General features: G+C 37.8%; 1 long non-coding RNA gene across 2 annotated transcripts; it reads left to right on the top strand.

The window, feature by feature from the left end:
* Positions 1 to 1,575: 1,575 nt before the first annotated feature.
* On the top strand, positions 1,576 to 10,531 carry LOC106930756 (uncharacterized). 2 transcript variants are annotated; one of them, XR_001420913.2, is made up of 5 exons: positions 1,577 to 1,926; positions 2,622 to 2,780; positions 7,543 to 7,718; positions 9,783 to 9,866; positions 10,057 to 10,531. It is a non-coding gene; the product is annotated as an uncharacterized LOC106930756 (long non-coding RNA). The 2 variants fall into 2 exon arrangements; XR_015761593.1 differs by having other exon boundaries at positions 1,576 to 1,926; positions 9,783 to 10,531.
* Positions 10,532 to 10,956: the final 425 nt, after the last annotated feature.

The following is a 10,956-nucleotide window of genomic DNA, read 5'->3' on the forward strand; positions in this document are numbered from 1 at the left end:
TTTGTCAAGTGCCATAATTAAAATCATCAAATAATGTTGATTAACGTTGGTTCAGCTGTAAACAGGTGGGGTTTTTAGCCTTGATTTAAATGGATTTTCCTGATAACCACGTGGATGAGTTTCTCTAGCTCCTGCTGGAACATTAGTCCTTTAATCCTGGAAATGTTCTTCAGATGATGGAAGGCAGACTTTGTATCTGAATTTATGTGACTCTGAAGGTTCAGGTCTGAGTCCATCATTACACCCAGATTTCAGCTGTGATTGCTGGTTTCTATCTGCAATAACTGAAGCAGTGCTAACTCTAGATCGAAGACAAATGCTTATTTCTTGCTGCTAACAAGCTTGTTCTCTGTTTTCAATTAAATAAGACATAATCCAGTTTAAAGACCGCTGTCATGAAGCTGTAAACAGCTATGAAGTATTGTTGGCACTGCCAAAGGATATAATTACGCTGTGCCTTTATTTGTTATCCTTACTAATGGTTTACTGCTCTGACTGTTGCCAGTTTCTACCAGGAGTTAAGGCAGGTGTGACAGTTGCTATTGATTCATCTGCAGAGCCGGGTAAATAGCCAATAGGCGTTGAAGGAGCTTAGAAATGCCCTCCAGACAGACTGCTGGGAAGCAGGTGGGCGTCAGCTGCCCTCGTACATCACCGTTCTAACAATCTCTTCTGCAGACGAAGGGGGAGACCGAGGCCTCAAGGCAAATCTGCAAAAAATGTCAATAGAAATAAGACAGAAAAAGATTCTTGAAGAACAGCTCAAACTTTGAGGGAAACAAAAAGAAGACAAGAAGGTGATGTAAGAGGGGGGAAAAGCCGCCTGTAAGTAAAACAAAGGAGTCAGCTGCTGGAGTCAGGCTCAAACAGCTGGTGCCAAAAACAGAGTCGAGGACAAAGTGGGTTCTGTTTGGACTGGAGTGATGCCAAAAGCTGGACCGGGTTAGCAGGCAGGGAACGCCGCCAATACAGAGAGAGACAGAGACAGAGACAGAGCGAGAGCGAGGCCTACGGGAAGATCGTTATATAACCGAGAGGGGGAAACCTCACAGGCACAACAGAGATGCTCTTGACTCCCTAATGATACGGCTTGGTTTAAACTCATGTCAGAGGCGAAGGCTGGGAAACGGTAAAGAGAAAGAAAGGCGTCTATAAAAAGACGAGAAGGAAGGAAAACAGGAGAGTGGAGAATGCAGCCTATTGTTTGACCAGTAACCACTGTTGTACAAACCTCTGCTGCCTGCACTGCTTCACTCTTCTGTTTCAGAGGAATATATGACAGGGTGAATTGAGTGGACTGAGCTAGAAGGGAAAAACAGATTTGAGTTGACCTTTTTTCTACAAGAACAGCTTTTTCCAGGTTCCAAGTTAAAATAACCATTTTTTTTCCTGCAGATGACATTCAGAGGTCTTCAAATTATAAGAAATATATGATGTGGTTGTAGTCAAGACCAGGACCAGAGTACACCAGACCAATGGCTCTTTTCTACCAGCGTTTACTCAGCCTGCGTTTACACAAGACCGCTGTCTGGAAACTGCTGGTATTTTTGGAAGGTGATTGGGAAAACTTCCAAGACACCTTGAGTCAGCTGTAGATGTCACGCCAGGCCACTAGATGGCAGTTGTAATTTTAGCCTGACATCGAACGCGCATGCGCTTTTGACCCTTAGCTTCCACCACTAGTTTCCAACTCGTGATTGTAAACAGTAACCCGTCTCCGTCTCCCATAAGTGAAGTTCTCATGTATTCCTTATCAGAAATTATGCTAAACCGAACATTTTAAGTAGCACAATGTTGGATCGCAACAAAATTGTCACTGTTTAACTGTAGAGCGGATCCCTGAAGCCGGCGAAGGGGGTGGAGTCTCTGGTTGGGTCACAAGAACAAGTCTCATTCTCCCGCAGACTTTCATGGCAAGTAAGTTTGGTAAGTCGGACAAAAAGAAACAAACTGAGCCGAATGTTCAACATGGCCTCCATGTCCTCCATTGTTCTGTTCCTGCTGTCCAACGTTATATTAGGGTCATTGTTGATAGAAAAAAAGCGGTAAATTTCCGCCGAAAACAACCTTTGAGATCAATCTCGGAAACTTTCCAGAATAAAAACTTTAAAAATGTATGTGGTCCAAAAATTGAAAAAGACCAAATCCCAGACCAAAGAGGAAAGAGACCAACACTAATGAGAAACTATTTTCACAACTATCATTGCTCTAATCATGATAATGTAATCATTATGCAAAGCTCCACGTTGCAAGCAGCTCGTTAGCAAGTTCTGGTAGCTATAACATGATTCCAGATGCTGGTTGCTTTGTTCTGAATAAGTTTTGCACTTTTGAACTCAAGGTTGTATGTTAGCAGACATGCAACTTCTCCATTAAACCCAAAAAGCTGGTAAAAAGTTAAACGGACCAGACAACTCTGAAGAGCGCATACATCCATGTTAATGTTAACTGACTTAGCAGTAGCTGCAGGCAGTTAGTGTAGGCAGTGTGTGGAGGATTTAACTTCCTTAGCATTTCTGAATCTTGAAAATGAAGGCAAGAAACATCTGTTCTTGAACTTTTTTAGGAAAGATGAGAAACAATGCGACTAACATGTTTCAAATCCATTTCTGAGGTTTTAGGCTTCCGGTGAACCACAGTGACAGTCATTATCCACAAATGGAGAAAACATGGAACAGTGGTGAAACTTCCCTGGAGTGGACGAACTACTAAAATCACTCCAAGAGCTTATTGGCAACTTAGTCAAGAGATCACACCAGACTTCACCTGTGTCAGTAAAGGTCAGTGATTCAGCAATAAGACTAGGCAAAAATGACATCTCTGAGAGACTTCTAATCTAAGCCACTGCTGACAAAAAAAAAACATCTTCATGATTCACTTTGGGGAAAATATTTTGTGGTATTCGAAAGAGAGTAACTTTTGGGAAATGCAATGTTTGGAAAAGGCAAACACAGTGTGTGTAGTGTGACTTGCAGTTATGCAGCAGAAGAAAGCTTCAAAATGCACCAAGTTCGCCTCTTAATCGCAAAAAAATATTTTGAATAAGGTTTTGGAGTGGCCTAATCAAAGTCCAGATTTAAATACAACTGAGATGTTATGTGACCTTAAAAAGGCTGATTTAAAAAAAAATGCAACAAGTGGGCCAAATTCCTTCATAGATTTAAAAAACTGATTTCTAAAATGCTTGACTAGTTGCTGCAGTCAAACATTTGAAAACAGTGTCTTGTGTTTAATCTAGTTATCAATAAACCAATAAATCATCTTTGGTTTTTAAATATTTTTTACCCATTCTTTGCGAAGCATCTGAAGCTCAGTCAGGTTGGATAAAGAGTGTCTGAACATCAATTTTCACATCTTGATGCAGATTCCCAGTTGAATTTATGTTTGGACTTTGACTAGGCCACTCTACCACACATGCTTTGCTTTAATCTGCGTCATTGTAGCTCTTGTTGTTTGTTAGAGTCATTCTCTTGCTGGAAGTGTGACCTCATCATAAAACCTGTTGTTAAATTTGATTTATTCAGATTTGAGATGTTTTCTGAAAATATTCTGAATCATTTGTCGTTCTCCATTTCTTGTTTTAATATATTTTCCTCCCTGTAATGGTTCATTTGCATCCTTTAAAAAGAGTATTTGTGTGTTTTTTGTGGATATTACATATTTTGTGTGTCTTCAAATTTCTTTTTGATTCAGTTTGGACGTCTGGTGCACATCAGTGTGATTCTATGTAGACGTCTTGTTTGTCCTTATGATTATAACCCATGTTATGTCATGTATCCCAGGGGGAGGATTTAAAGTTCCTTGGGCACCAGAATCCGTTGCTGTACTTCCTGATCCATTCCTGGATGTTTTCTGTGTCTAATCAAAAATTGGCAGCTTTCTTGGAAGCGCAGCAAGTTTCCAGCTACCGCACATTTGAATGAACAAGTAATCTGTTCACCAAGGCTCTTTGAGGCATGCTTTTTTTTTTTTTTTTCACCTTTTTCAATTTGCTCGGGTGTTTGGAGCAGTTCTTTTGTGTCCATCACAAGCTTCTTCTGTGGACAGCTGCATGAGCAGCTGCTGGTTTGCAGAAAGACTGCAGTCTCCCAACAGTCTGTTGATTCATGAATGCCCACTGATGGGATGGCAGAGGGGCGCTCACGGGGACATGCCTCGACTTGTTCCTAATTGTTCACTCAGGGGCTCAAATCCCGCTTTAATCCCAGTGTATTTTTCACGTGTGCATGTCGGTAATTATCTGACGCAAGGTCATATCGTCGTGTTGGCACCAAGGTAATGTGACGTCAAGTGCATGTTGAAGTTTCGGATGTCAATGACAACAAAAAAAAAAATTATTTTCTCTCAGGCGCATAGAAGAGATCTGACTGCTAATGCATAGCTCTGATATCTGCCTACGATGGATGTTTTTCACCTTTTTATCTGCTGGAGGGCTCAACAAGGTGTAAACATGATGAGGTCTGCAAAGGGAGACGCTTGTTAGTGGGGAGAAGTATTCCTGAGTCAGAACGGAGTGGGAATACTGCAGCCAGACAAACTCAATCAGTGTGTGGAAACAGATGACTTTGCAACAAGCAGACTTGACATATTGTTTTCCTGGGTGGGTGTTAATTACATTGGCATTTCCTTTAGAGAAGGGAATATCTTATTTTATTTTTTTTATTTTAAAAATGTCCTGAACTGATTTTGTTCGGCCTCTGACCACAAGTCAAGAGTGGTAAACATTTGGCCACCAAAATAGAAAACAAAATGTGAAAATAGTTTGTTTTTCTTTTAGTAAGGCAACACGCCAAAGCCCTCTTTATGTGTTGGATCTGTAAAGGTGTACACATTTTAGAAAAAGTCTTATTGTTGAGCAGGCAAAACTCAAAAATCATTTTCTTTTTTTTCCATTTGTGACCTGCCAGTAGTTTAAATTTTAAGTTTGGACACTGCTGATTTAGAAGAATGTAATTATTATTTAAAAATAAAACTATAGTGGCTTCAACAATTACTGGGACCTCTAAAAGGTTTAAAATCAGAGAGAGTGATCTTTTTCTAGATTGTCCAGAGTACTGAATGCTCTCTTCTCTTCAGCTCACCGCACACATTCCCAATTGGATTTAACTTAATTTCTGTTGCTGTTTCGGATCACTATGCTGCTGAAAGACCCAATCACGACCCATTTTCAGATTCAATTTAAAAACATTTTGCTGTTTTAAAGAGCTTATGATGAGATCAACTCTGGAAATGTTCCCAGTGCCTCTGGAGAAGAAACAGTTCCCACAACATCTGTTATTGTTTATCGTATATTTTGCAGTTGCCTTAAAGTTTATTTCTGAATAATGTATATATTTCTTGTTTTATTCAGGTTGGATTTTGACTTTTATATGTATGGAGGATATTAATTAACTTGAGAGAAGAGCTATACTGTCTCTGACAACAATGAATCATGTTGTCTCAATCGTTTTATGTGGAGAGCTGAAAATATTTAAACGTTAGGCATGACAATGTACATTTATGTTCCCCAAATTTTCAAAAGTATTGGATTAGTTGGGCCTAATGATTCTGTAGAAATATAAGCTATTTTTAAGTGTCTGAATAATTTTATTCGAATCAAAGGTTGGATTTAATTGCTTTTTTCTTCAGGAGATTATTAAATAAACTGCATTTGATTATTTTAATTAATATCTTTACCAATCAGTATGCATGCTGTTACATGCACCAATCTGCCCTGTTCTTCATCAGTCACAACAGTTTTACTAAAACTATGGTTCTGTTGCTTAAATGTGTATTTTTTTTTTTTATTGTAGTGAATTTAAATAACACTCTAATGATGAAAAACTTTAAAAGTTAAATCACCTGAATGGGAAATTAGTTCAAGCAACTGAATTCAAATGGAGGCAGGAGGAAGCATTGGTGTTTGGGGTAACTTTGAATATTTATTATGAATAGTAAGTTACCAAAACACACAGGATGCCTAAAAAAGCTTCAGATAAGTAAATATAAACCGTTTGTTTCAAAAGTTGAAATTTGTCAGTTTGGAATAAAACCTCTTTTCTACTTTGTCAGTATTTTATAATTTTGTTTCAAAGACTGAATGGACATGATCCAAACTCGCATAATAATATTTAAATGTATTCAGTCTGCTTGTAAAATTAACAAAATTCTTATTTTACTAAAAAAAATGATATAGTAGGAATATGATAGTTAAGGTAATGATGTCTTGATTTAACACAAGAATCATCTGCAAGTCTTGCTGTACCTTTAGAAACATATTCTTTAATTTTGTTAGGTTAGAGGTAGTCTGAGCTGGACTTTAACTAGACCATTCTGACACCCTCTGACCTAAAGAAGTCCATGTTTGCTGGGTCTCTGTGGGAACTTCTGTCCCAGTCTCAAGCCTTTTGCTGGTTTTCCTCTACATTTTCCCAGTATTTAATGCACTGTTTCACTATTTAGTTTCTAATTCTATTAATTGCGTGATTTGACATTTTGAAAAATGGAATGGAAACATGCCAATTTTTGTTTTTGTGCTAGGATGAGGTGGTGTTTTGGCCATATCAAAATCGGTTTATTGGTTTAAAATTTTACACAAGTCACGTATTTTGCCACTGGCACAAACCATGAAGAAGAAAGCAACAGGAAGTAGTTGGAGCATGGTGCATCATGTTTTGTAACTGATCGCATGAACAAACATATCCACATATGATTTTAATTGCATTTAATATTCAATGGAAACAACACAAGTGCAAAATTGTCTATCAATAACATTCAGCTTTGTTTTCATCTGACGAGATCAACTTATTAATGTGGATTTTGATGAACTTGTATTTCTTCCTTGTGATGCAAACAGCTTGTAATGTGACAAAATCTGGAACATTTTAGGGACATAAAAGCTTTTGCAAGACACCATGTCTGAATTTGATTGGGCAGTTGACATATAAAATGAATTAAAACACAATGTAGCAAGAAGGTTCAGGGTTCGGGAACCTGGAGGTTTTTCTGCATGGAGTTTCTCTTAGTGGATGAGTTGATTCTCTCCAGGTACTCCAGCTTCCTTCCACAGTCCAAATCATGGTTGCTGCATTCATTGGTTAAAAAATGGTTTCTTACTGTTAAACTACTGTTTTAATGTCCAAGCTAGTTATTAAATACAACTTTGGAGAATACCAAGAAAAAAATTAAAAATCCCTTTTTTTCTTTTTTGTTTATTTTCTCCACTCGACCATCAGCAGACAAGTTCAAATCTTGCTTTTTTAATTTATTTCACTCGTGATTTTGTGGCTTTTCTTTAAATACCCCCACCTTTCATTTATGTCTTACCATACATAATTGCCCTCATTTGTTTTCTGTTTGAGGTTTTTTTTGTATCACCTTTGTCAGATTATATTTTTTTTTACATGTTTGTAAATTTAAAAAAAACTTTTCAGTAAATAATGTGGATCAAGCAGGAAAACGTTTCTGCTCTCTGTCAGCGGACTCTGCTCGATCGCGCCACAATCCACTCTTTGTCTTCTCTCGCTCTAATGGCTTCTTTATGATTTCTTCCTCTGTTCAAAGGGCATGCAGTACTTGACTGGCAGTAAATCTGTTTGGAGACTAATCCTCCGCTACCTACCAGCTGCTCTCCTGGCACTCGCCAGGGGGAGGGGGGGAAGACCAGCATTCTTGTTGCCATGGAGACGGTCAGCCATGCCAGTTACCCATAAGGCCTGGCGTCGTGCCCGCCAGCTTGTGTAAGCCCGTGTGCCTGAATAATGTGAGACTGTTTTATTAGCACTAAATCAGCCAATTAAATAAAAGGCTCTTGATTAACTGCCATCACCAGCTGTTTGTTGGTTTCAGCCAGAGAAGTGGTTCTTCTATTGCAGAATTTATCTCTGTAAATAATATTTGGGAGAGTTTAATTTTAGCTGCCATGTGAGTGCAAAATTGTAAAAAGAAATGGGGTGAACTAAATTAAGCCCAAATTTGAAAAAGTATTCTTGAAACTGGAATAGTGTGCCTTTAAACTTAACCTAAGCTACTACCTATGAAATTAATTTCTTTATACTTTACTTCTGAGGTGCCACACTTTATTGCCTTTATAAACAGTCATTCAGCAAGGTGTTAGGTGTCACATCATTGCACATGACTTCAAATGCAGCAAAACACTGATCCATACTTTTAGTAAGTCGAAATGGTGGGATTTTAAATTAGTTTTAATGTGATGTTTTAAGTAAGGCTGCGTTCACACTGCAGCCTGAAGTAAACCAATTACTTTTTTTGTTTTATTTTTTTTATTAATGCGGCTTGTATCTGATCTTTTCATGTCAGTCTTAACAACACAGGTCGGATTCTTTTCGAATGCGACCAATACGTATCCGATTCAATGCGACCTAACGACCAGGTCACACTCATCTGACCTGAACATACTCGACACATGTCACTATTCTGCGTCCTGATACGTGCAAAGGAGAAGAAAAACTACAAACATGACAAACTATAATGAGGATTAAGTTACACTCCAAAACCACAAAATCTTACCAAGTATATTTTATCTAATTTCTAGCACAAATATTTTAGTGCACTTAAAATAAGACATACTAAATTAAACTAACTTTTCAGAAAGATATGAGCTTGTTTCAAGTAAATGATTCCTTAATGTGGATGAAAAAGTTCAAGTTCCATTGGCAGATTATTTAGCTTATAACAAGACATTTTTCCGAAGATTTTGTGTTTTTGCGGTGTCAGTCTAGACCATTCTTAATATGAATATTCCTTCATCTATCCATCCATTTTATTTATGCCCCACTTAGTGGGATCGGGAGGGGTGCTGGTGCCTATCTCCAGCTAACGTTCCAGGCAAGAGGCAAATACTGGACAGGTCGCCAGTCTGTCGCAGGGCAACACAGAGACACACAGGACATGCATACACACTCGCACCTAGGGACAATTTCCCTGCAGAAAGACCAGGGCCAGGAATTGAACCCAGAACCTTCTTGCTGCAAGGCAACAGCTCTACCAACTGTGCAGCCCTCTTCCTTCATCTAAATCACTCTATTGTTTCTCTGGCTGGTTGTTTTGTGTTGTGGTCCTACTAGGAAGTGAACCTCTGCCCTAGTATCGAATCTTTTAAAAAGTTTAATAATTATTTTTCTTAATAAAAGCATCTCTAAAGCATGACACTGCCATCATCTTGGTAGGCTTGCAGTAATAACATTCATTTAATGAAAAGTGTTAAACGTCTAAAACCTTCACAGAACAGCTGGATTCATACTCAGATTAAATTACACAGCAGATTACTTTACTAATAAGGTGACTTTCAAAGCTAATTGGTTACAATTTTGTTAGTGAAAAAGCTTGAAAATTACAGATCATTTTCTTTTCACTTCACAATTATGAACTTCTTTGTGATAAAATATTTTTAAAAAATCCAAAGAAAATACTGTGAAGTTCTGGTTCTTATTGTGCGCAATGGTAAATGTAAAGTCACTACAAAAGCAGGTACACATTTTAAATGAAAAGTTTTTATTTCCTTACTTCTTTCAGTCGCAGCAAGAAAAAAAAGTGTGACAAATTGAGACTTTCAAGTGTTAAAAAAGCGGTTAGTGAAAGCTGTCGAATCTGAAACCTCAGAGCATTTTATTGTAGCTGGTGTTGAGTCACACAGGCAGAAATAAAACTATGGTTTGAGTTTATAAAAAGACAAAAGCAAAGTAGAAGCGTTTGTTGTCCATCACAGCCCGGATGGCAGATCTAACATTAACTCAACTTCTTTTTCATCTTTTTTTTTTTTTGCCTTTTCCTTTGTTTTCTAGGTAAGCATGGGCCCCTTCACTGAACACTTGTTGCAACATCGAGGGAGGAGGAAGCTGCTGTGGTTTGGTTGCTGCAGAAACCAGGTGAGAGCATGTGTTGTGTGTGTGCTCTGGCAATGACATCATACCTTCCATGACGTCGGCAGAGAGGAGAGGGGGCGAATGAGGCACCTCCATGTTCTATTGATCCTCTTTGAGCCAGTAAAAACTGAGAGGAAAAACATGTAAAAGTAAAACCCTGCTGATCTTTATATCATCTGTTTCTTACCAACAGTCTGGCAACAATGACACACTCCACTTCGCATGATGTGTTGTAATTACGGCTAGCGATGTAACACAAATAAGTTTTTAACTCATTAAAATAGTGAAATATGCAGTATTAATGTAGCTGTTTTGTTAAGTTGCTTTGAAATTTTATGTGTTTTTCAATTTTTTTCAATATGTTCCATTTCTTTTCCTTTAACATGTTTAAAGGATAATGCTAATTTATTTCACCTTGGGAGGTTTTCTGCTTTATCTCCCATGTTGTTATAATGAACCAATTAAACATGAAATAAATACCAATAGTTGTTTAGATGCACAAAAAGCTTTGCATGGTCTCCAAAGGTTGCTGCTGGCTAATCGTTTAACTAATGCTCTTCTGTATGGTATAACACAAAATTATTTATATTCATATTTATATAGCAGAATGCTCATTTTCCAATGCTTTGTGTGATCCATCTATAACAATAAAACGAGTTGTAGCAAAACGTCTGAGAGATTTGTAAAGTGGGAGATGTTCCAGCTATACTTGAGTTGATTTGCTTTGATTGCTGTTGTTACAAATACCAGGAGTGTGCGCAAATATGCAAATTAGATGATGATGTCATCCAGCTACGTTTAGGACAGCCAATAGCTGCTTTCCTTGCAGAGGAGTTGGCAACGGTGATACAATATTCTCATTGTGTGAAGTTATTGTTACCACTTGTATGCAAATATTTAAACTTCAGTGTTTATTTTTGGCCTCTATAGTCAGATTCATTTGTTAGCACCACTATGAAAAACGTACAGCATCTTTTGTTGCTACTTGATATTAACGTTGAGTTAAGTTCAATGTAAACTAAAGTTAACTTCTTTTCTTTTTTTTTTTTCTTAGTTGGGTGAAATACAGTAGTATAGGTAAATTATGGTGGCA

Source organism: Poecilia mexicana, unplaced genomic scaffold (genome assembly GCF_051168715.1).
Source record: "Poecilia mexicana isolate PSO_F unplaced genomic scaffold, ASM5116871v1 scaffold_20, whole genome shotgun sequence".
Classification (NCBI taxonomy): domain Eukaryota; kingdom Metazoa; phylum Chordata; class Actinopteri; order Cyprinodontiformes; family Poeciliidae; genus Poecilia; species Poecilia mexicana.